The 26,608-nt window shown below is 39.6% G+C and overlaps 1 protein-coding gene and 1 pseudogene across 6 annotated transcripts in view; one reads left to right on the forward strand and one right to left on the reverse strand.

Annotated features, from left to right (window-relative positions):
- STAU2 (staufen double-stranded RNA binding protein 2) overlaps positions 1 to 26,608 on the reverse strand; it is a 390,312-nt gene that overhangs the window by 193,121 nt on the left and 170,583 nt on the right. The gene's annotated exons all lie outside the window — the stretch shown is intronic.
- LOC150004511 (large ribosomal subunit protein P1 pseudogene) lies at positions 15,829 to 16,188 on the forward strand (annotated as a pseudogene).

The following is a 26,608-nucleotide window of genomic DNA, read 5'->3' on the forward strand; positions in this document are numbered from 1 at the left end:
ACATCAACTAAGGGGAGTGAAATTACTGGAGGGAAGGAGGGTACTGGGCAGAGGGAGCAAAGGGGAAAAAAAATGAAACTACTGTAATAACATAATCAATAAAGTATATTTTAAAAAAAGAAAAAATAGTAAAAAGCAAACTATAAAAGGAGAAAAACTCACCAAAGGTTGAGATGAACAGCTACTCAAATGGATAAAGAATTGAAAGTAGAATGAAAAATGAATGATCTTTACGCTATTACAGGACATCGTCATCAAATCTGAAGCAGCTTGTTATCAGGAGTCTCACTTCTCACTATCTAAAACGTAAACAACCCAGCTGGGTTGGTGAGTCACCCCTATGTGATGTGGTCAGCTCATTTCTTTGTCAAACACATATAGATGGAAAAGATAAGCTCCTGGAATGGTCTGACCGTTCATGTTTGCTATTTTATGTTAGCGCACACATCCATTAAAACATTCATTTGCCGAGTCCGAAACAGCAAAAAAAAAAAAAACTTCATTAGCCAAAAAATTCGTTAGCAGGGTCACTCGTTAGCCGAGGTATCACCGTACTTTACGTCGCCATTACTACCCTTTAATTACCAACTTGTACGTTTTAAAATTTGATCTTTATTGTATTTTTTCCATTACCAGTCAGTTCCCTTATACACCTTTCCCCCCAGCAATTACCACACTTGTGCATGTCCATGAGTCCTTTTTCATTTTTGCTCAATCCCTCCACCCCCTAACCTCCTCCTACCTCACTAGCTGTCATTTGCTCTCCTTCTATGAGTATGTCTCTGTTTTGATTGTTAGTTCACTTTGTTCATTAGATTCTACACATGAGTGAAATAATATGACTTTTGTTTCTCTCTGACTGGCTTATTTCACTTAGCATAATGTTCTCCAGATCCATCCATACTGGCACAAAGGGTAAAATTTTCTTTTTTATGGTCAAGTAGTATTCCATTGTGTAAATGTCCCATAGCTGTTTTACTCACTCATTTATTGATGGACACTTGGGCTGCTTCCATATCGTGGCAATTGTAAATAACACTGCAATGAACACAGGGCTGCTTATGTTCTTTCAAATTAGTGTTTTGGTACCTTCAGATATATTCCCAGAAGTGGGATCACTGAGTCAAAAGGCAGATCCATTTTTAATTTTTTGAGGTATCTCCATACTACTTCCCACAGTGGCTACACTAATCTGCATTCCCACCAAGAGTGCATAAGTGTTCCCCTTTATCCACATCCTTGTCAGCATCTATTGTTTGTTGATTTACTGATAAGCTATTCTGACAGGTGTGAGATGATATCTCATTGTTGTTTTAATTTGCATTTCTCTGAAGATTAGTGATGGTGAGCATCTTTTTATGCATCCATTGGCTATCTGTATGTCCTCTTTGGAGAAGTGTTTATTCAGATCCTTTGCCCGTTTTTTAATTGGGTTGTTTGTTTTGGTATTGAGTTTGGTAAGTACTTTATAAATTTTTGATATTAACCCCTTACCAGATATATCAGCAAGCACAGGGTGTCGCAAAAAAATGTATTCACAATTTAATAGCTGGTAATTTGCTGAATTTCTTTTTGTTTTAGAGTTAACTGTTGAGAAATAATGGCTGGAACCAGATTAAGTTTTGAACAAAGAAAGTTTATTTTGAAATGCTACTGGAAGTACGAAAATGCGGTAGAAGTGCAAAGAGAGGACTTACGATGTGGTGCGGCTTATCCGTGCATGGATTAGTTGGCCCTTTCTTTCTTGCAGGTACTGTAACTGGTGCCACTTACTTGAATTTACTGCATAAATCAGCCGTGCCATGTATTCACGAAGATTTTCATGATGAGGACTTTTATTTCTGACAAGATGGAGCACCTCCACATTACCATTGTGATGTAAGGGCTTATCTTAATGAGAAGCTGCCAAACAGATTGTTCGGGCAAAGAGGTCCTCTAGATTACCCTGTGCATTCACCAGATCTTAATATTTGTGATTCCATTGTTTTGCGTAGCCAGCAATGTCTAGACAAGAATGGCTATCAGTAGGAAAACAGATGTTAAGTATAAAAAGTACATTTATGTAGTTTATTGTGAATATTTAAAGGTAACTGTATGCTAATAAATACAGACTTTATAATCATTTAAAATGTGAATACATTTTTTTTTTGCGACATTCTGTATATTCTCTCATTCTGTGGGCTGTCTTTTTGTTTTGTTGATGTTCTCCTTTGCTGTGTAAAAAGATTTTAGTTTGATGTAGTCCCATTTGTTTATTTTTTCTTTTGTTTGCCTTGCCTGGGGAGATATATCTGATAAAACATTGCTATGAGCAACGTCCAAGATTTTGCTATGCTTGCTTCTAGGATTTTTATGGTTTTGATCTAACATTTAAGTCTTTGATCCACTTTGAATTTATTCTTGTAGGTGGTGTAAGAAGTTGGTCTACTTTCATGTTTCTGCATGTATATGTCCAATTTTCCCAACACCATTTATTTTCTTCAATTTTTAAAAATATTTTTTATTTTTATATATTTTTTACTTTTCAAAGAAAATATGCTTTATTGTTTATGCTGTTACAGTTGTCCCAATTTCTTTTCCCTTGGATCCCCTCCACCCAGTGACCGCTCCCTTAGTTGTCCCCCGCTTAGTCCATGTCCATTGTTTGTGCATATAGTTCTTCTCAACATCTTCCTATCTATTCCACTCTCTCCTACTAAGCTTCTTAATTCCTGTACCATCTCCCTCACTTTATCCCCTTCGCCCTCCCCACTAACCTACCCCCAAAATGTTCCCCATACCTGTAATTCTTTTCCCACTCTCTTTGCCTACTTGGTCTGCCTTTGTTTCAATTCCCTAGCTTCTGTTGGTTGTTCTGATACAGCTTTCATTTTAATGTTCATAGTTTTGATCCTCTTTCTCCTAAACAGGTCCCTTTCACACTTCATATAACAGTGGTTCAGATCTGATGAACTCCTTCAGTTTTACTTTGTCCTGGAAGCACTTTCTCTGACCTTCTATTGTGAATGACAACTTCACTGGATAGAGTAATCATGGTTGTAGGTTTTTGCTTTTCATTACTTTGAATATTTCTTGCCAGTCCCTTCTTGCCTGTAGAGTTTCTTTGAGAAATCAGCTGACAGTCTTACTGGGACCACTTTGTATGTAATTCTCTTCTTCTCTCTTGCTGCTTTTAAGATTCTCTCTTTATCCTTAATTTTTGACATTTTGATTATAATGTGTCTTGGTGTGGTTCTCCGTGGGCCCAGTTTTTTTGGAACTCTCTGTGCTTCCTGGACCTGTAAGTTTATTTCCTTCCCCAAGTTAGGAAAGTTCTGCTTCATTATTTTTTCACATAATTTTTCAAGTTCTAGTTCTTCTTCACCTTCTGGCAGCCTTATGATTCGGATGTTGGCCCGCTTATAGCTGTCTGATAAGTTTCTGAGCCTCTCCTCATTTTCCTCACTTCTCGTTTCCTCTTTCTGCACTGTGTTTGTTCTTTTCTATGTTCCAATTTGTTGATTTGATCCCTGGTTTTCTTGCCCTCGCCACTAGTTTCGTATGTGTTTTTGTTCATTTCAGCGGGACTAGCCTTCATTCCTTACCCGTCTTGTTTAAGACCTGCTCTTAGGTCTGTAAGCATTTTTATACCAAAGCTCTGAACTGTGCCTCAGAAAGATTGCCTCAGAAAGATTTCCTATCTGCTGAACCGTTAGCTTAGATATTTGCTGTCTGGTCAGCTGCGTCACCAGGATCTCTATCATGATCTGTGTCATCCTTACAGTTTTGTGTTTACCTTTGCTTCCTGGGCAGGGCTGTCACACCTCCTACGCTATAGGGGGTGCAGCCCCGAGCACATCACAACTGGGCGACCCGTCTCACCATGCTGTGGCATTTTCTGTGAGGGTGGGGGTCCAAATGGCTTCCTGCCATTCACTCTCCACTGACAGACCGGGAGCCTCCTTTTCAGTTCCCATCCCCTCTAGGCCTCACAGTCCAAAGCAATGAAGGTCTGCTTTCCCCAGCTTTGGAATCACAAGCTGGTGGGTCTGGTCTGCAGCTTCTCGCCTCCCCCTAAATACGGGTGTCTGTGCTTACCGCTGTCCTGCCTCCATCGCTGCTGCTGCCACAGACAACACAGCTTGAACTCTCCTACCTGTCGGGATGAGCCCCACTTCTTTATAACTTCATACGTTGGACTTCCATTTATTTTCTGGAACTTCTGGTTATTTATGGTTTTGTGGTAGTTGTATTCCTTCTTAGTTGTGGAGGGAGATGGAGCATGTCAGTCTAGGCCTCCATCTTGGCCGGAAGTCTCCTGTGTTTGCTTCTGTGTCCTAGAGAGAGCCGTGGCTCCTACTACGTTAAAAGGTGCGGAGCCTTAGGTATTTGTCAGTAATGGGCGACTGTTTCACCACATTGTGGTGCTGTCTGGATGAGTATTTCTTCTTTATATCTTTGTTTGCTGGACTTCCATGCAGTTTGATTTTCTGGAACTTCTGGTTGTTTCTAATTTTGAGGTAGTTGTATTCCTTCTTAGTTGTGGAGGGAGATGCAGCATGTCTGTCTACGCCTCCATCTTGGCCGGAAGTCTCCCAACACCATTTATTGATTAAATTATCTTTAACCTTTTGTATGTGTTAATTTCCAGTGTCATATATTAATTGACTATAAAGGTGTGGATTTATTTCTGGGCTCTCTATTCTGTTCCATTGATCTATGTGTCTGTTTCTATGCCAGCACCAGGTTGTTTTAAATACTATGGCCTCATAGTACAGTTTGATATTAGGTAGCATGATTCCTCCAACTTCGTTCTTCTATCTCAGGATTGCTGTATGTGGGGTCTGTTGTGGTGCCATATAAATTTTTGAAATACTTATTCTAGTTCTGTTAAATATGTCATTGGAATTTTGGTAAGAATTGCATTGAATCTATAGATTGCTTAGGGTAGTATGGACATTTTAATAATGTTAACTATTTCAATTCAGGGTTACGGTATGTGCTTACACTTATTTGTATCTTCATCAATTTTGTTTTCAGTGTCTTATAATTTCCCAAGTACAGGTCTTTTACATCCTTGGTTAGGTTTATTCCTAGGTATTTTATTCTTTGAAGCAATTGTGAATGGGATTGTTTTCTTAATTTCCTTTTCCGTTAGTTATTGGCATATAAAAATGCGACTGACTTGTCGATATTAATTTTGTAACCTGCTACTTTGCTGAATTCATTTATCAGTTCTGGTGGTCTTGGTGCAATCTTTGGGGTTTTCTATTTACTGTATCATGTTATCTGCAAATAAAGACAGTTTTACCTCTTCCTCTCCTATCTGGATGCCTTTTATTTCTTCTTCTTGCCCGATAGCTATGGCTAGGAATTCCAGTACTGTGTTGAATAAGAGGGGTGAAGGCGGATATCCCTGTCTTGTTCCCTATCTTAAGGGGAACACTTATAGTTTTTGCCATGGAGTATGATGCTGGCAGTGGATTCATCATATGCCTTTATTATGTTTAGGTATGTTTCCTCTACTCCCTCTTTGCTGAGAGTTTTTATTATAAATGAGTGCTGGATTTTATCAAAAGCTTTTTCTGCATTTATTGGTATGACAATGTGATTTTTATCCTTCCTTTTGTTTATGTGATGAATCACATTTATTGATTTGTGTGTGTTGTACCAACCTTGCATTCCTGGAATAAATTCCACTTGATCATGGTGTATAGTCTTTTTGATGCATTGTTGTATTTGGTTTGCTAATATTTTGTTGAGGATTTTAGTGTCTATGTTGATCATGGATATTGGCCTATAATTTTCTTTCTTTGAAGTGTTTTTATTTGGTTTTGAAATTAGGATAATGTTGGCCTCATAAAATGAGTTCTTGTCTGGGAATTTCATTATTTCTCCTTCAATTTTAAATGATAGCCTTGCTGAGTTTTAGGTCCTTGCTTTTCATCACCTTGAATATTTCACGCCACTCCCTTATGGCCTGATGTTTCTGTTGAGTAATCAAATGCCAGTCTAATTGGTGCTCCCTTGTAGATAACTACCTGCTTTTCTCTTGCAGCTTTTAGGATTCTCTCCTTGTCTTTAAGCCTTGTCACTTTAATGATGATGTGCCTCAGTGTAGGCCTCTTTGGATCGAACTTGTTTAGGATTCCCTGAGCTTCCTGGACTTGTGTGTCTTCTTTCTTCACCAAATTAGGAAAGTATTCAGTCATTATTTCTTCAAATAGGTTCTTGATCCCTTGCTCACTCTATTCTTCTTCTGGTATTCCCATGATGTAGATGTTGTTAGACTTCATATTATTCAAAATGTTCCTTAATCTTTTCTCATTTTTTAAAGTTATTTTTTCTTTTTGCTGCTCTGCCTGGGTGTTTTTTTAATACTTGTTTTCCAAATCACTGATTCAGTTCTCTGCTTCATCTAATGTACTTTTTATTCCTTTCAGTGTATTATTTATTTCAGATATTGCATTCTTTATTTCTGACTCTTCTATTTTTATGGTTTCTATGTCTTTTTTCTTGCTGTTAAGTATCCTTGTAATCATTACTCTAAACTCTCTATATGATAAATTGCTTACCTCCGTATCATCTAGGTCTTCTTCTGGATAATTCTCTTGTTCTTTCATTTGGGGCTTGTTTCTTTGTCTTCCCATTCGACTACTGCTTTGTATTTTTCAGTGATTAATGATAAAGCCCCAAGCTGTAATCAGCATCCTGGCTTAAGCATCACAGTGAGGAGTAGAGTAATCCCTGCCAGTGGGAACTCAGGTTGATGCCACTTGGAGAGGAGTGCTCTGTCTGAGAAAGATGGCACCTGCAAAATGGGGAATGACTCAGCACAGGGATCCTGACACCTTTTCCTACAGCACTCTCCTCACAGCTACCAACCCCAGACTCTCCTCAAGTATCTCTAGTCCACTCTGCCTTCCCTCTGCCAGATCCCAGGGTAAGTGGCTACAAACAAAATTTTGTGCATTGGCCCTGTAAGAGGCTCTCTGCATCTCCAGCCTTCTCTCCCTGGCAGACAGAAACCCTGTTGCTTTTCACAGCTGGGTTATCCAGGTTCCTTTCTGGCTCTGGTGCTTTAGGTTGGGGAGCTCAGCTTGAGGTTTAGACCTTACACATCTCAGGGGAACCCCAGTGCCACTGAAATATCCCTCCAGAACGTTAGCTGCCACCTGTGGGAGCCCAGGCAGCCCTCTCACTCCTCCTCTGCATTCTGTACCAGTCACGCGGTGGTGAAGTATCGTCTGCCTGTCACTGGTTATAAGGCTTCTCTCCAGCTAGTGTCCAGTTAGTTATTGAGAATTTCTCTACAATTTAGTTATAATTCCAGATTGGTCCTGGGAGGAGGTTAGTGTAGCTTCCACTTATTCCTCCACCATCTTTGATCCTCTCCTTTTCATTTTAAACTATGATGGTAAAACTACCAATTTGTACTTCTAATGCCTTCATCTCTTTCACCCATCCTACTGACCCACTTCCATCAGCAACCATCAAAACTTTTGCTCTATCTATGATTCTGTTTCTGTTCTTCTTGTCTGTTTATTTTGCTTTTTAGATTCAATTTTTGATAGCTATTTATGTCTTGCCAAGTGATGGTCCATATTTTTTATCTTTTTCTTTAAAAAGACCCTTTAACATTCATATAACTGGTTTAATGGTGATGAACTTCTTTTGTTATTTCTTGTTTGGGAAGCTCTCTTCTGTCATTTGGTTCTAAATGATAGTGTTTATGGGTAATCATTGCCTGAAAGTCCTTGATTTTCATCACTTTGAATATTTCTTTTGTTTTAATTACTTTATTATGCTATTACAGTTGTCCTGATTTTCCCCTGTTGTCCTGCCTCCACCCAGCACAACCTACTCCCTCAGGCAATCCCCACACCATTGTTCATGTCCATGGGTCATGCATGTAAGTTTTTTGGCTACTCTTTTTCCTATACTGTACTTTACGTCCCTGTGATTATTCTGTAACTACCAACTGGTACTTCTTAATGCCCTCACCTCTGTACCCATTCCCCCATGGCCCCTCCCATCTGGCAACCATCAAAACCCTGTTTCCATGATTCTGTCCCAGTTCTTGTTTGCTTAGTTTGTTTTTTAGATTCAATTGTTGATAAATTTGTATTTATTTCCATTTTACTGTTCATAGTTTGGATCTTTTTCTTAAATAAGTTCATTTAATGTTTCATATAATAATGGTTTGGTGATGATGAACTCCTTTAGTTCTTTCCTTATCTTGGAAGCTCTTTATCTGCCCTTCAATTCTAAATGATAGCGGTGATGTCCGGCTGAGATGGATGCCTAGACTGACACGCTCCGTCTTCCTCCACAACTAAGAAAGAATACAACTACCACAAAACCAGAAAAAAACAAAACAAAACAAGAGTACAAGAAAGTAAAGTTACATGGAAGTCCAATGTATGAAGTTATAAGGAAGTGGTGCTTGTCCGGATGGGTAGGAAGGGTGAAGCCAGGGCGCAGAGGGCAAGCTGTGCTGGCAGCGGCTGTGGCGATGGCGGTGAACTGCTGTAAGCACAGATACCCATATTTAAGGGCAGGCAAGAAGCACCTAGGGAGCACCCCCGGCTGCAGACCAAACCCACCAGCTCGCTACTCCAACACCAGGAAAGGCACAGCCACGTTGCCTTGGACTGTGAGGGCCGGAGGGCATTGGGATGGAGAAGGAGGCTACCAGTCTCTCAGCGGAGAGTGAACAGGAGAAATCCATCTTGGACACCCACCCCCACACAAATCACCACGGGGTGGTGAGAAGCATTGCCCAGTAGAGACGAGTGCGCAGGGCTCCACCCCCTATAGCGTAGGAGGCATGACAGCCCTGCCCAAGAAGCAAAGGTAAACACAAAACGGTCAGGATGGCCCAGATCATGATAGAGATCCGGGTGACACAACTGACCAGACAGCAATTATCTAATCTAATGGCTCAGCAGATAGGAAATCTTTCTGAGACACAGTTCAGAGCTTTGGTTATAAAAATGCTTACAGACCTAACAGAAGGTCTTAAACAAGACGGGAAAGGAATGAAGGCTAGTCCTGCTGAAATGAACAAAAACACATATGAAACTAGTGGCGAGGGCAAGAAAACCAAGGATCAAATCAACAAATGGGAACATAGGGAAGGAACAAACAGTCAACCAGTACAGAAAAAGGAAACAAAAAGTGAGGAAAATGAAGAGAGACTCAGAAATCTATGGGACAACTATAAGCAGGCCAACATCCAAATCATAGGATTGCCAGAAGATGAAGAACTAGAAATTCAAAAATTATGTGAAAAAATAATGAAGCAGAACTTCTCTAACTTGGGGAAGGAAATAGACTTACAGGTCCAGGAAGCACAGAGAGTTCCAAAAGAACTGGACCCAGGGAGAAGCACACCAAGACACATTATAATCAAAATGTCAGAAATTAAGAATAAAGAGAGAATTTTAAAAGCAGCAAGGGAGAACAGAATTATGTACAAAGGGGTCCCAATAAGACTGTCAGCTGATTTCTCAAAAGAAACTCTACAGGCAAGAAGGGACTGGCAATAAATATTCAAAGTAATGAAAACCAAAAGCCTACAACCACGATAACTCTATCCAGCGAAGTTGTCATTCAGAATAGAAGGTCAGAGAAAGTGCTTCCAGGACAAAGTAAAACTGAAGGAGTTCATCAGATCTAAACCACTGTTATATGAAATGTGAAACGGACTTGTGGAAAAAGAATTATAGGTATGGGGAACATTTTGTGGGGAGGTCAGCAGGGAGTGGGGAGAGGGGAAAGGGAGGAAAATGGTATAGGAATTATAAGAAGCATAGTAAGAGGGAATGGAGTAGACAGGAAGATGTTGAGAAGAACTATATGCACAACCAATGGGTATGGACTAAGGTAGGGGACAGCTGGACAGAGGAGTGGTCACTGGGTGGAGAGGAACAAAGGGAAAAGAAATTGGGACACTGTAACAGCATATTCAATAAAGCGTATTTAAAAAAAAAGGGTTTGCTCTCTAAAAAATAAAAATAAATAAAAATAAATAATAGCTTTGCTGGGAAGAGCAATCTTGGGTGTAGGTCCCTCGTTTTCATGACTTTGAGTAATTCTTGCCAATCCCTTCTAGCCTGCAGCTCCTTTTGAGAAATCAGGTGCAGTCTTATGGGAGCCCCCCTGAAGGTAACTAATTGCTTCCCTTTTGTTGCTTTTAAGATTCTCTCTTTGTAGTTAACCTTTGTCATTTTAACTATGATGTATTTTGGCATGGGCCTGTTTGGTTCATCTTATTTGGGACTATATGCATGCATTTCCTGGACTTGTATGAGGTCTGTCCAGAAGGTACCAGCCGTGTAATATGAAAAAGAGACATTTATTGAAGAAGATACAAGAAACACTATATATTGGTCAATGGGGCATCAATCCCTTCAAAGTAGGCACATCACACAGTTTTCCTGATCACCATCAGCTGCCATGTCGCATTTTCCTGAATTTCAACAACATCTAAAATCTCTTCCCTTGCAAAGGTGATTTTAGTTTTGAGAAAAGCTGGAAATCACTGGGGCCAAATCTGGGCTGTAGTGGGGCTGAGTCACTGGGATGATTTGATGTTTCACCAAAAAACTGAATGAGATGTGATGCATGAGCTTGTATGTTATTGTGATGAAGCTGCCAATCACCAGTTGCCCATAGTTGCAGCCTTCTGAATAATATCACAGTTTCCATGGAGAATGTTCAAGCTTAATGCAAAATTCAATGCATATTTGTTGCTCTTCTTGTTCAGTCATTTTGAATGTGACAGCCACACAGTACTCATGCTCACTGAACGGCATCTACCGCCCCCACAGACTAGTACAATGAAGTCGTTGTTCCCGTATGTGCATTCTAGTCCACTCTTCTTGGATGCCTGGTTAAATCGATGTTGTGCAAACCATTCTCCTTATATTAACAATGGCTAGAAATTCCAACCAAGATGAAGGCCTAGACTCACACGCTTTGTCTCCCTCCACAACTTGAAGGAATACAACTACGGCAAAACCAGAAATAACCAGAAGATCCAGAAAATAAATTTACATGGAAATCCAACATATGAAGTTATAAAGAAGTGGTGCTCATCTAAACAGGTGGGAGGGGTGAAGCCCGGCAGAGAGGTTGAGCTGTGCTGGTGGCGGCAGCTGCGGTGATGGCAGTGGGACAGTGGTGAGCACAGACACCTGTATTTAAGGGGGGGGAAAGAAGCACCTGGGGAGCACCCACAGCTGCAGACCAGACCCGTCAGCTCGCGATTCCAACGCCAGGCAAGGCAGACACGCATTGCCTCAGACTGTGAGGGCCGGTGTACATGGGGACAGAGGAGGAGGCTCCCGGTCTCTCAGAAGAGAGTGAACGGCAGAAATACATCTTGGACCTCCGCCCCCATGCAAAATGCCATATTGTGGTGAGAAGGGTCGCCCGATTATGATGAGTGCATGGGGCTCCACCTCCGATAGCATAGGAGGTGTGACAGCCCTGCCCAGGAAGCAAAAATAAACACAAAACTGTCAGGATGGCACAGATCATGATAGATCCCAATCATGCAGCTGACCAGACAGCAGAAAACTAATCTAATGGCTCAGTAGATAGGAAATCTTTCTGAGACACAGTTCAGAGCTTTGGTTATACAAATGCTTACAGACCTGACAGCAGATCTTAAACAAGACTGGGAAGGAATGAAGGCTAGCCCTGCTGCAATAAATGAAAACACATACAAAACTAGTGTGAGGGAAAGAAAACCAGGGATCAAATCAACAAATAGGAACATACAGAAGAACAGTCAACCAGTGCAGAAAGAAGAAACAAAAAGTGAGGAAAACGAGGAGAGGCTCAGAAATCTATGGGACAGCTATAAGCAGGCCAACATCCAAATCATAGGTTGACAGGAGGTGAAGAAGAAGAACTAGAAATTGAAAAATTATGTGAGAAAATAATGAAGCAGAACTTCCCTAAGTTGGGAAAGGAAATAGACTTACAGGTCCAGGAAGCACAGAGAGTTCCAAAAAATCTGGTCCCAGGGAGAACCACATGAAGACACATTATAATCAAAATGTCAGAAATTAAGAATAAAGAGAGAATTTTAAAAGCAGCAAGGGAGAAGAGAATTATGTACAAAGGGGTCTCAATAAGACTCTCAGCTGATTTCTCAAAAGAAACTCTGTAGGCAAGAAGAGACTGGCAAGAAATAGTCAAAGTAATGAAAAGCAAAAACCTACAACCACAATAACTCTATCTAGCGAAGCTCTCATTCAGAATAGAAGGTCAGAGAAAGTGCTTCCAGGACAAAGTAAAACTGAAGGAGTTCATCAGATCCAAACCACTGTTATATGAAATGTGAAAGGGACTTGTTTAGGAGAAAGAGGATCAAAACTATGAACATTAAAATGAAAACTGTATCACAACAATCAACAAGAGAAGCTAGGGAATCAAAACAAAGGCAAATTAAGAAGGCAACGACAGTGGGTCAAGAATTATAGGTATGGGGAATATTTTGGGGAGAGGTCAGCAGAGGGGGAAAGGGGGAAAGGAATAGAGATGGTACAGGAATTAAGAAGCATAGTAGGAGGGAGTGGAGTAGATAGGAAGATGTTGAGAAGAACTATATGCACAACCAATTGGCATGAACTAAGGGGGGTCAACTAGAGGGAGGGGGTCACTGGGTGGAGGGGAACCTAGGGAAAAGAAATTGGGACAAGTGTAACAGCATAATCAATAAAGCATATTAAAAACAAAAACAAAAAAAATACAATGGCTATAGACTTTTTCCAGACAGACCTTGTATGTCTATTTCCTTCACCAGGTTAGGGATGTTCTCTGTCATATTTTTTTTCAAATCAGTGTCCCATTTCTTGCTCTCTCTCCTCCTTCTAGCACCCCAATGATGCAAATATTTGTTCGCTTAAAATTGTCCAGAGGCTCCTTACACTATCCTCATTTTTTTTGGATTCCTTTTCCTTCTTGTTCTGTCAGGCTGTTTTTTGCTTCTTTATAAATGGCTGATATGATTTTCAGCTTCATCCACTTTACTGTTGACTCCCTGTAAATCGTTATTTATATCAATAGTGTATCCTTCCTTTATGACTGAATCTTTTTTATGTCATTGAGGCTCCTACTAGGTTCTTTGAGTATCCTTATGACCAGTGTTTTAAACTCTGCATCTAGTAGACTGCTTGTCTCCATTTTGTTTAGTTCTTTTTCTGGGTTTTGTTCTGTTGTTTCATTTGGGCCATTTTTTTTATCTCCTCATTTTGGCAGCCTCCCTCTTTTTTCTTCTTCTATTAGTTAAAATTGCTATGTTTCCCAGGCTTGATAGGATAGCCTAATGTAGTAGGTGTCCTATAGGGTCCAGTGGCACAAAGCTGGGTACTTACTCAATGTGTGCCCACCATGTGTGCTGTGCACACCCTCCTCTCTTGTAGTTGAGCCTTGATTGCTCTTGGCATGACCAAGGTCAGCCACAACCTATGTTCTGTCCAGGGTCAAACAGCATAAGCTACAAAGCAATATGTAGATGGCTGCTATTAGTGCTAGCTTTGGAGGTGCCCAGAAGAGGCCAAGCTGTGATCCAAGTCCAGCTGCTACTAGTGCTGTGCCTGGAGCAACTTAGTGAGAGGTAAGGGGCTTGCTGAACCCAGATGCTGCTTCTTTGTGATAATTTAGGAAAATCTGAAGTGCGAGCCAAAACAAGGCATTCATATGAGAAAGCCACTGGAAACAGGTAGGGTGGGCCAAAATTTCAGTGGGGCAGGGCCTCAGGAAATCATCAGGATTGGACAAATAGTGCGAGTAAATGTGAGTCTGAGAGTGGCACCTGCCTGCCAGCTCTACGGCTCTGCAGTTCTGTGGGGGGAGAGCTCAGAAAAGGAACAATGGCCTCTGCCAGCACTTCTGAGAGAAAGCTGCCCTCTGGCTCTCGCCCTGTGGCTGGACATTTCCCCCGTGTATATCCCTGATGCCTTTCAATCTGCTACCTCCCATGCTAGATCTCAGAGGGATTGAGTCTGAATAAGTCTGTGCATGGACCCTTTAAGAGGAACTGTTTGAGACTTCAGCATTCCTGTCTTCCACAGCTTCAATCCCAGCTGGTTTTTACAGCCAGAACTTATAGAGACTTATCTTTATGGCACTGAGACCCTGGGCTTGGGGGCCTATTGTGGGGCTCGAACCCAAGATATCCCACCCGATTTTCATCTGCCACATGTGGGTGTGGGGTTAGCCCATTCTGCATTGCTGCCCCTTCTGCCAGTCTTGATATGGTTTCTTCTTTAATTCCATAGTTGTAGGACTTCCATTCAGCTTGATTTATAATGGTTGTTCTATAGTTTAGCTGTAATTTTGATGTGGTTGTGTAAGGAGGCAAGCTGTGTTTACCTATGTTAACGTCTTGACTGGCTGTAATACTGGTTGCTTTTATAACTTGGCTATTGTAAATAATGCAGCAACAAACATAAGGTTGCACACGTCTTTTCAATTTAGTGTTCTAGAGTTTCTTCAAGTAAATACCCAGAAACAGAATTGCTGGGTCATATGAATGTTCTACTTTTAATTATTTGAGGAACCGCCATATTGTTTTCCATACTAGCACCAATTTACAACCCCATCACAGTGCACAAGTCTTCCTTTTTAAAAAATCCTTGTTAACAGTTGTTGACTTATTGGTTATAGCAATGCTGACAGGTGTGATGTATCTCATTGTGATTTTAATTTGCATTTCCCTGATGATTAGTGATGTTGATCATCTTTTCATATATCTATTGGCCATCTGTATGTTCTCTTTGGATAACTGTCTACTGACGTCCCCTGCCCATTTTTTAATTGAATTTTTTGTTTTATGGTGTTAAGTTGTAGGAGTTCCTTATATATTTTGGATACTAACCCCTCATTACATGTATTATTGGCAAATATCTTCTCCCATTCAGTAGGTTTGAGTAGTCCCATTTGTTTATTTTTTCTTTTGCCCAAAGAGAAATTCCAAAAAAATATTACTAAGAGTGATGCCAAAGAGTTTAGTGCTTATATTTTCTTCTAAGAGTTTTATGGCTTTGGATCTTACATTTAAGTCTTTAATCCATTTTGTGTTTATTTTCATATACGGTGTTGAAAGTAATCCACTTTCATTCTTTCGCATGTGTCTGTCCAATTTTTCCAGCACCATTTAGTGAAAAGACTGTCTTTACCCTATTGTAGAATTTTGCCTCCTCTGTCATAAATTAAACAACCATATAAGCATTGATTTACTTCTGGGTTCTCCTTTAATTCTATTGATCTATATGTCTCTCTTTATGCCAGTATCATGCTGTTTTGATTACTATAGACTTGTAGTATAGTCTGATATCAGGCAGGATGATATCTCCAACTTTGTTCTTCTTTGGGGGTCTTTTGTGGTTCCATATAAATTTTAGGATTATTTGTTCTAGTACTGTGAAAAATGCATTGAATTTGTGATTGCTCTGGGTAGTATAGACATTTTAACAATTTTAATTCTTCCTATCCATGAGCACAATATACACTTCCATTTATATGTATCTCCTTCAATTTATTTCTTCAATGTCTTATGGTTTTCAAGTACAGGCTCTTTTACACACTTGGTTAAACTTATATCAAGGTATTCTACTCCTGTTGATGTAACTATAAATGGAATTGTTTTCTTCAATTTTCTTTCTCATAGTTTGTCGTTGATATATAAAAATATAACCAACCCCTTTCTTCACCTGCCGGTAAGGTGCTCCACCTTTCTAAGAAAGCTAAGGCCATGTTGGGGTGAGGTCTTCACTTCATCCAGTAACTAGCACCATGCCCAGCAGCGATCAACCAGCAGTCACTTGCACCATGACCTCCATCTCACAACTCACCTGCATCTACTCAGCCCTCACCCTGCATGATAATGATATGATGGTGACAGAGGATTAGATCAATGTTCTCTTTAAGTAGAAGGTTTAAATGTTGAACCTTTCTGGCCATACTTCTTTGCAAAGGCTCTGGCCAAAGTCAACATCAGGAGCCTCATCTGCAATGTAGGGGCTAGGGGACCTGTCCCAGCAGCTGCTGCTGCAACAGCACGAGGCCCACCCCCCAACCCCCAACACTGCTGCCCCAGCTGAGGGGAAGAAAATGGAAGGAAAAAAAAAAGAATATAAGAAGTCTGATGATGACATACACTTTGGTATTTTTGATATATCTACTTTGTAACATATTCAATAAAAAGCTGAACTCTGATAAAAAAAATACAACTGATTTCTAAATATCAATTTTGTATCCTGTAACTTTACTAAATTCATTTATTAGTTCTAATTGTTTTTTGGAGGAATCTTTAGGATTCTCTATAGTATTAATGTCATATGGTAGCAATGTCATCTGTAAATAATGATGGTTTCAATTCTTCTGTTCTAATTTGGGTGGTTTTTATTTATTTTTCTTGTCTGACTACAGAGGTTAAGACTTCCAATACTATGTCGAAGAAAAGTGGTGAAAGTGAACATCCTTGTTTCTGAATTTAAGGGAAAAATGCTTTTAGGTTTTCCCCATTGAGTATGATGTTAGCTGTGGGTTTGTCATATAAGACCTTTATAATGTTGAAGTATGTTCCCCATACTCCCACTTTGCTGAGTTTTTTTTATCATAAATGGATGATGGATTGTGTCTAAAGCTTTTTCTGCATCTACCTGTATGATCATATGATCTTTTTTTCAATCCTCACCCAAGGACATTATTTTTCATTGCTTTTGGACACAGAAAAGGGGGAGTGAGAGAAACATCAATGCAAAAGAGAAACATCAACCGGTTGCCTCTCACAGGCTCCCCAACTAGTGATCAAACCTGCAACTTAGGTATGTGCCCTGACCAGGAAACAAACCCACAGCCTTTTGGTGTACTAGATGATACTCCAACCAAATGAGCCACACCAGCCAGGGCTGATTATGATCTTTATCCATCGTTTTCCTTATGTGTTGTATCACATTTAATGATTTGCAGATATTGAACCAAACTGGCATCTCAGGAATAAATCCCACTTGATAATGGTGTATGATCTTTTTAATGTATTGTTAAATTTATTTTGCTCATATTTGATTGAGGATTTTTGCATCTATGTTCATCAGAGATATTGACTTGCAATTTTTTTTGTAGGGTCTTTGTCTGGTTTTAGCATCACAGTAATTCTGGTCACCCGAATGTGGGAGCCTTCCCTCCTCTACAATTTTCTGTAATAGTTTGAAAACGACAGGCATTAATTTCTTCTTTGAATGTGTAGTAAAATTCACCTGGGAAGTCACCTAGTGCAGGGATTTTGTTTTCTGAGAGTTTTTGAATACTGATTTGATTTTGTTTGTAGTAATTGGTCTGTTCTGATTTTCTGTTTCTTCTTCATTTAGTCTTGAAAGATTGTTTGTTTCTAGAAATTTGTTGGCATGTAATTGTTCACAGTATTTTCTTATAATCCCCTGTACTTCTGTGGTGTTGGTTGTCAATTCACCTCCTTCATTTCTAATTTTATTTATGTCGATCCTCTCTTTTTCTCTTTTTCTTTTCTTTTTTTAAATTTTATTTATTTATTTTCAGAGAGAGGGAAAGGGAGAGAGAAGAGAGGAAGAGAAACATTGATGTGAGGGAGAAACATCAGATGGCTGCCTCTCACACACCCCCAACCAGGGACCTGGCCTGTAACACAGGCATGTACCCTGAGTGGGAATCCAAGCAAGGACCTTTCAGCTCACAAGCAGTGCTCAATCTACTGAGCCACAACAGCCAGGGCTCTCCTTTTTTCTTGATGAGTCTGATTAAAGGTTTATCACTCTTGTTTATCTGTTCAAAGAAACAGCTCTTGGTTTCATTGATCTTTGTATTTTTTAGGTGCTATTTCATTTATTTCTGCTCTGATCTTTATTATTTCCTTCCTTCTACTCACTCTGGGCTTTGTTCTTTTTTAGTTCCTTATGTATAAGGTTAGATTGTTTACTTGAGATTTTATTTTTGTGGTTTCTTGAGGCAGGCCTGTATTGCTCTGAATTTGCCCTGTATAAGAGCTTTAGCTATTTCTCATAGATTTGGGGGGCGGGGTTGTTGTGTTTTTATTTCCATTTGTCTCAAGGTATCTTTTGATTTCTCCCTGATCTCACTGTTAACCCAGTCATTGTTTGGTAGCATGTTAATTGATTTCTAGTTTCTTACCATCATGATTAAAGATGCTTGATATAATTTCAACTTTCTTAAATTTCTTGAGACTTGTTTTATGGCTTAACATATGATCTGTCCTGGAAAAAAATGTTACCTGTGCCTTTGAAAAGAATATATATTTTGCTGCTCTGGGGTAAAATGTCCTAAAAATATCAATCAAATCCATCTGGTCTAATGTCATTTAAGTCTGCTGCTTCCTTATAGATTTTCTCTCTGGATTTTCTATCCACTGATGTCAAGAGGATGTTAAAGCCCCTACTCTGACTGTATTACTGTGAATCTCTCCCTTTATGTCTATCAATATTTGCCATATATATTTAGATGGTCATATGTTGGGTGCACAGATCTTTACAAGAGTTGTATCCTCTTGTGAAGCTGATCTCTTTATCATTATGAAATGTCCTTTGTCTCTTAGTACAGCATTTGTTTTAAAGTCTATTTTACTAATGTAAGTATTGCTACCTCTGCTTTGTTGTTGTTGTTGTTGTCTCTATTCACATGAAATATCTTTTTCCATCCCTTTATTTTCAGTCGATGTGTATGTCTAGATGTAAAGTGAGGCAAGACTTCAATGTTCCTTGCCAGGGTACTTTAACAGTCACTAACAGGTTTCACTTCTGCTGGTCTCCCCAGTGTCCATTTTTCAAAATGCATTCTATAACACAGTTCCCAAAGGGTTCCATGATCCATAAATTCTGGAAATGCAAATTAAATAACACACACCTTTTGGAGGGTTAAAAATGTATACTAGTAAAGACTTTGAAAAGTCCCTGAGAACAAAAATCTATTTAACTTGCATTAACCCTGAATTTCCCAAATTTATTTTATATCCAATGTTTTTAACTAACACTAGTAAATCTAAAACTTTGGAAAATGCTAAAGACTAGCCATTCTCTTACTTAAAGACTTTATTGGCTCCCTGTCACTGACATTGTGAAATCCAAACTCCTTAGGGCTACAGGAAAACCTTAAAGATCTGGCTCCTCCTTACCTCTCTGGCCTCATCTACTAAATTCTTCATGAAGACCCCATGTTCCAGTCTTGCAGATATACTCACACTTCTAATAGTCCAGGCTGTTTTTATGTCAGCATGCCTTTATTTCTACTGTTCAGTTACTTACACACACACAGTTAACACGTTGTTTACCGGGGTATTTAAATGCCTTTTAGAAATGACGAGAATTCTCGCCACCCATATGCAATGTGTTAAGTTCCTACTGCTGGGTTGCAGGTAGTACCCTGATCTCAAATCATGCAGTCTACTGGGACAGGAAAATGAAGAGACAATATAGTGTGGTTGGTGCTACAGTAGAGTGGGTATAAAGAGCCAGCAGAGTGGGAAAGGAGACACACTAGGAGCTCAGGAAAAGGTTCTTGGAGATTATACTGAAAACAGATTTCAAGGAATGAGGAGAAAGAAGACGGAAGAGAACTGAAGGCAGATGGACAGTATAAGCAACAGCAGGGACTGGCAGATAATTCATTCCAGAGAACCCCAGGCAGTTCTTGGGGGTGTGACGATGTAGGTGGAGGTAGCCAAGGGCCAGGCTCCTCAAGGCTTTATCTTGATGACATTAAAACATAAAAGAGTGGGGATACAAGATGGCGGAAGAGTAAGTAGAAGCTACACTAACCTCCTCTCAGGACTAGTCTGGATTTACAACTTAATTTTGGAGAAATCATCTGAAATAACTAACTGAACACTAGCTGGAGAGAAGTCTTATAACCATGGAGAGACAGAAAAGCCACTAATTCACAACGTGACCAGTAGGGAGTGCGGAGAGGTGGAAGGGCTGGCTGGGCTCCAGCGGGTGGCGGCTGAAGGGACTGAGAAACAGCTCAGCAGCCGGGGGTTCCCCCTGAGAAAGGCAGTGTCTAAACCCCCAGCTGGGTTTCCCAGCCTACAGCAATGGAGTGGAAAGTAAAATAATATCAGCTGTGAAAAACAAAAAGCCACAGGGTTTCTTGCTAGCCGGAGAGAAACAGTTGGAGAAAAAGACCTCTTAAGGGGATCACATATGAAAATATTTTGGCCCCCACTTACCCTGGGCTCAAGCAGAGGGAAGGCAGAGAGGACTAGAGACGCTTGGGGAGAGTTTGGTGTGGTGGTCTTGAGGGGAGAACTGGGGGAGCAGCTGACTGTGCCCCAGTGCTGACTCATCCCCATACTACAGGCAGACCATTCCCCTCCAAGTGGTGTCAGCCTGAGGGGAAGCAAAAGCCCTGCCTACAGGAATTAAGCTGCCACACCCTCAGTCCTTAAGCCTGAGGGCTAATCACAGATTGAATAGATTAACAACTAAAGGAGACAGACAAAGGCAGTAGATCTCTGGAAGTCTCCAACAAGCTGCCTAGGGCCAGACTGGTACACGATCAGACGCCACCAGGGGCAGATTGAGGAAGTGCAGATCAATCTAAGAAACACCAACAAACAATAAGAGTCACAAAAATAGGAAGACAGAGAAACAACACCCCATCAAAAGGAAAGGTAGAATCCCCAGAAAGAGTGCTCAGTGAAATAGAGGGGAGCAAACTATGAGATATGGAATTCAAAACATGGATTATGGAGAAGCTCAATGAGCTCAGCGGAAACTACAAAGAACTCCAGGGAAACTACAAGGAACTCCAGAAAAACTACAACGAACTTACTGAGAATTACACCAGCATGAAAAAGGACATGGAAGCTATCAATAAGAGCCAGGAGGAAATGAAGAATACAATCTCTGAATTGAAGAACACAGTAGAAGGAATTAAAAGCAGGCTAGAGGAAGCAAAAGATCGGATCAGCGAGCTGGAGGACAACGTACACAAAAACTCCCAGACAGTGCAACAAAATGAAAAAAGACTGAACAGGAATGAAGAGGTTCTAAGACAGCTGCAGGACAACATGAAACGTAATAATATCCGTATCATAGGAATTCCAGAAGGGGAAGAAGAAGAGCAAGGGATAGAAAACTTGTTTGAAAAACTAATGACAGAAAACTTCCCTAACATGAGGAGAGAGAGTTACGCAAGTCCAGGAAGCACAGAGGGTCCCAATGAAGATGAACCCCAACAGGCCCACTTCAAGACACATCATAATTAAAATGGCAACATTCAAAGACAAAGAGAGAATCCTAAAAGCAGCAAGAGAGAAACAACTAATACCATACAAGGGAGCTCCAATAAAGCTATCATCAGATTTCTCAGCAGAAACACTATAAGCCAGAAGGGAATGGCAAAAAATATTCCAAGCAATGAAAAACAAAGGCCTACAACCAAGAATACTCTATCCAGCAAGGCTCTCATTCAAAATGGAAGGTGAATTAAGGAGTTTCCAAGACCAAAGAAGACTAAAAGAACACATCTCCACCAAACCAGCATTGCAAGAGATGCTAAAAGGTCTGCTTTAAGCAGTGCTATTTACAATAGCCAAGTGCTGGAAACAGCCTAAGTGCCCATTTGTAGATGAGTGGATCAAAAAACTGTGGTACATTTACACAATGGAGTACTATGTAGCAGAAAGAACGAAGGAACTTCTACCATTTGCAACAACATGGATGGGACTAGAGAGAATTATGCTTAGCGAAATAAGCCAGGCAACTAAAGAAAAATACCTTATGCTATCACCTACTACAGGAAACTAATGAACAACAAAAACAAATGAGCAAAATTGAACCAGAGGTATGTAAACAAAGAATAAACTAACAGTAACAAAGGGGAAGATGGGAGGGAGAGAGGGGGGTAAGAAGGGGAAGGGTCTAGTCAAAGAACATGTATAAATGACCCACGGACATGGACAACTGGGTGGGGACTGAATGTGGGAGAAGCGGGGGCAGGGTGCGGAGAAGCAAGAGGGGGAAAAAAGTGGGACAACTGTAATGGAAAAACAAACAAAATTTTTAGTGGGGGGAAAATGAAAATATAAAGAATGGAAATGCAAGTTCAGTGAATATTAGAAGGACAAGAATTTTCCTTCACACTATATTTTTCTCCCTATCTGATCCCTCCAGAAGTTGGCATTCTAAAGAAGTAAGTAATGACATAAGTTTCTTTGCATAAAACTAATAACACCAGTTGTTAATAGATGTTTTATTGACCAAGACGTTGACTGGAATGTCATGCCTAAAGGAGACATGCTTGGGCTCTGGTTGTTACCAAAAAGCCCTGAGGAACTGGAATTGACTTTTGAAGGTAATAAAAGCCCACGAGATAAAAGGCCTGGTACCTTGGTTGGATGTGCGGTCCATGGCAATCTTTCCAGGGAAGGAATGAAGGTTGTTTTCCTGAAGATGGCTAGAAGGGACCGTAAGGCACAATGGAAAACCAGAAGGACTTGGAAAAGACAGGTGTTTACAGGCAAGGCTGAATGCCAGGTATGTGGTTCTCCTTCTGTGCCCTGAAGGGCTCACTGAAGGTCACCCTAAATGTTCCTTGCATAAGTTCCAGCAAAGCAGAACTAAAGATCATAAGTGATCATTTGCTGCTCTTGTTGTGTTTATGCAAATGAACAGGGTAAATTAAAAATGGACTTAATGCAGTCCCTTTAATGACAAGGAGGGTAATCTTAGGGAGAAAAATCATGATGCAAGGAAAATCACAATGCTCAGTGGTAGACTATAAAGTAGTGCAGCTAACCATCTTTAAAGTTTCTTTTCATTTAAAATTTGTCTTCATTTGAAAGTTAAACTATGTCTGTGGTATTATCAAAAATGTTTAATTTACAGGCAAGAAGAATGTCAAATGCCTTGCAACTGGATGTCTTTCCAATAGGACAGTCTTACAGATTTAGAGACTTGTATGTGGGTTATATTACAAAAATTAACATGTGTTTTCTGTTTTCAAAGGGCATAAGCCTATGATCTCATTACCTGAGTGATTGTCTGTATGTATAGGCCTCACTTAATCCTGTCTGCAGCGCTGCCTCCTGAGACTCAACAGTTTTCTGAGCTAAGTGGGTGGATTGGTGAAGTATGGGGTGATCTGTGGGCTTCACTTTAAAACTGGTTTCTCTTTTCTATCCTAATGGCTTGGACAGAAAGAGCCCAGAGGTCTGAGAGGGGGGAAACCTAAAATATTTCCCTCAGCCCAAAATAAGTATAATGGGCAAAAGGGTTTTGGACAGGTGAGATGTACCTGGCACACCTTCCTCCAAAGAAGCCCTTCTTTTCCCTAATGTGGGACATTGAAAATTTAATACTTGCCTTTTGTCATCTAGTGGTTATGGATTGAATGATGTCTTTTAACCCTGTTGTCAAATCTGTTGCCCCCAGAATACAACAAGGATGCCAGCCTATTAAATCAAGCATGCTGTTGTCTGGGGACAGCCAACTGACCTGGAGTCTGCACGATCCTTTTCCATGTGGGAAGGCCACCCTCCCCTCCACATCCCCACATTTTTAGGGATTTCTTAACCCAAGGGTAGGTAGAACGATGACCATGTCCAGCTTGAAGCAGCTAAAGGAGCTCGAGACCTTTCCCATTGTCCTTTATAAGATTATAAAGGGTCTTAAGTCTGAGAGGGAGGGATTGTTATTTTTTATTGTTAAAATAATTAATTAATTATTTTTTTTAAAAAGAAGAAGAATATATTAAAGTGTGAGGCAGGAGAGCTTGTATGTACAACCCATGGGCATGGACTTGGGGGGCGGACTGTTGAGGGAGGGGCGGTGCTGGGCAGAGGGGAGCAAAAGGTAAAAAATTGGAACTATTGTAACCTTATAATCAATAAAATATACTTAAAAAAACATAAAAGAGTTGTTTTCTGTTTTTAATGCCCTGACTAGCATAGTTCAGAGCAAAGTGAAAGGTTGCTAGTTCAATTCCTGGTCAGGGCACATGCCTGGTTTGCAGGCTCGTTTCCTGGTTGGGGGTGGATGAGGGGCAACTGATCAATGTTTCTCACATCAATGTTTCTGTCCCATTCTTTCTCCCTCCCTTCCCTATCTCTAAAAATAAATAAATAAAAACTTTTTCAAAAAGAGATGTTCTTAAAAATAAATTATATAGCTTAAATATATCGATCCTCTTTGATGGATTTACATTATGCTTTTGTGTCAGTTTTGTAATTAGGAAGAAATTTCAATAAAAAATTTTTAAAAAGAAGACATATGCACTGGAAAAAATACAGAGAAATCTCCCTAGCGAGAAAAGATATGACTTTTAATATTTTGTTTGGAAGATATGGTTTCAGTCTTTTTTTTCTACGTACTTTTTTATTAACTCAAAAAAGTAAGTTAAAAAACAAAAATACCACTATGATCCTGTTGTTGCTTACCAGTACGAATTTTAAAAGTAAAATATTTAATTATATGAATTGTTTCCTTAAGCGATTCCATACTGTTGTATATCTAATTTGTCTCCATTATTTTGTAAATAAACAGTGATAAACATTTTATTAATTAAATCCTTGTTCACACAAAAATTTATTTACTTAAGTTAGAAGCAGGATTGCTAGTTCAAAAAATATGCATTTCAGGGTACTTGACACTAACAAATTGTTCCAAATTGGGACAACTCCAAAAAAAGTTGAACCAATTTCACATCCTCATATTCATATATTACAGTGTCTTTCTTGCTATTTTTCAGTATAGAATATTAATTTAAAAAAACTTTGCCACTGCCCTATGTTACTGTAGATAAATAGCAAATACTTTTTAATTATAATATTCAAATTGAAATAGGAACAAAAGTACTTTCAGCCCCACACCATGACCTCTGGGGAGGTGACTGGGCTTGGAAATTTGAGGCAAGTCCCAAAGGTCAATGACTTAACCAATTGTGCGTATGCAACAGGACCTCCATGGAGCCCAGAAATACACCTACACCTTTAGAGTCAATTAATATTTGACAGAGAAAGCAAGCACATACAATGGGCTAAAGATAGTCTAGTCAATAAATGGTATTGGGAAAAATGGACAGATACGTGCAGAAAAATGATACTAGACAACCTTCTTACACCACACACAAGGATAAATTCAAAATGATGAAAGACTTAAATATTAGACCCAAAACCTTAAGAGTCTTAGAAAAAAACATAGGCAGCAAATTCTCAGACATTGCTCATAGCAGTATTTTATCAGATGTATCTCCCCAGGCAAAGGAAACAGAAGAAAAAAATAAACAAATGGGACTACTCAAACTAAAAAGATTTTGCACAGCAAAGGAAATCATCAACAAAATAAAGACAACCCACAGAACAGGAAAACGTATTTGCTGATACATCTGTTAAGGGGTTAATATCCAAAATGTATAAAATACTTACCAAACTCAACACCAAAAAAAGCAAACAACTCAATTAAAAAAATGAGCAAAGGATCTGAATAGACACTTCTACAAAGAGGACATAAAGATAGCCAATAGACACATGAAAAGATGCTCATCATCACAAATCATCAGAGAAATGCAAATTAAAACAACAATGAGATACCATTTCACACCTGTGAGAATGGCTAGCACCAATAAATCAGCAAACAACAAGTGCTTGGCAAGGATGTGGAGAAAAGGGAACCCTTTTGTATTGTTGGTGGGAATGCAGATTGGTGGAGCCACTGTGGAAAGTAGTATGCAAATACCTCAAAAATTAAAAATGGATCTGCCTTTTGACCCGGCAATCCCGCTTCTGGGAATGTACCTGAAGGAACCCAAAACACTAATTTGAAAGAACATAAGCAGCTCGATGTTCATTGCAGTGTTATTTACAATAGCCAAGATATGGAAGCAGCCCAAGAATCCATCAATAAATGAGTGGATAAAACAACTATGGAACAATTACACAATGGAATACTACTCGGCCGTAAAAAAAGGAGAAAATTTTACCCTGTGACAGTATGGATGGACCTGGAGAACATAATGCTAAATGAAATAAGCCCATTAGAGAAAGACAAATACTGTATGATTTCACTCATATGTAGAAGCTAATGAGCAACCTGAACTAACAAGCAAAATAGAGACAGACTCAAAAAGAGAGCAGGATGACAGCTATGGGGTGGAGGGATGGAGCAAAAAGGAAAAAGACACATGGACATGGACAATAGTGTGGTGATTACTGTCAGGGGAGTATAAGGGGACTAAATGGTAATGGAAAAATTACAATAAAGATTAAATTTTTAAAAACCTGCCAAGTGGATTGCTGATCCATAATCAGAAACTGAGGAAAGTATGAGCAACAATAGCATGACTTATCTAACAGTAATTTTAAAATTTATTCATATGAGGACTCATGAAACCCAAATAAGTTCTGTAGTCCAGGTCACTGTATTTTACCAGTGTCAAGTTCTCAGATTTGATAATGTACTATAATTATATTGGGTTAGCCAAAAAGTTCATTTGGTTTTTTTCCATTAGATGGTTCTAGTAGCATTTAGTTGTTTTTTAACTTCATTGAGAACAATTTGGTTAGATCATATTATGATAGCTGTCTTACCACCGTGTTTTTAAAAAAAACATCAAAATTGGT

The sequence above is a fragment of the Furipterus horrens genome, unplaced genomic scaffold, assembly GCF_987537825.1.
Source record: "Furipterus horrens unplaced genomic scaffold, mFurHor1.1.pri manual_scaffold_7, whole genome shotgun sequence".
NCBI lineage: Eukaryota > Metazoa > Chordata > Mammalia > Chiroptera > Furipteridae > Furipterus > Furipterus horrens.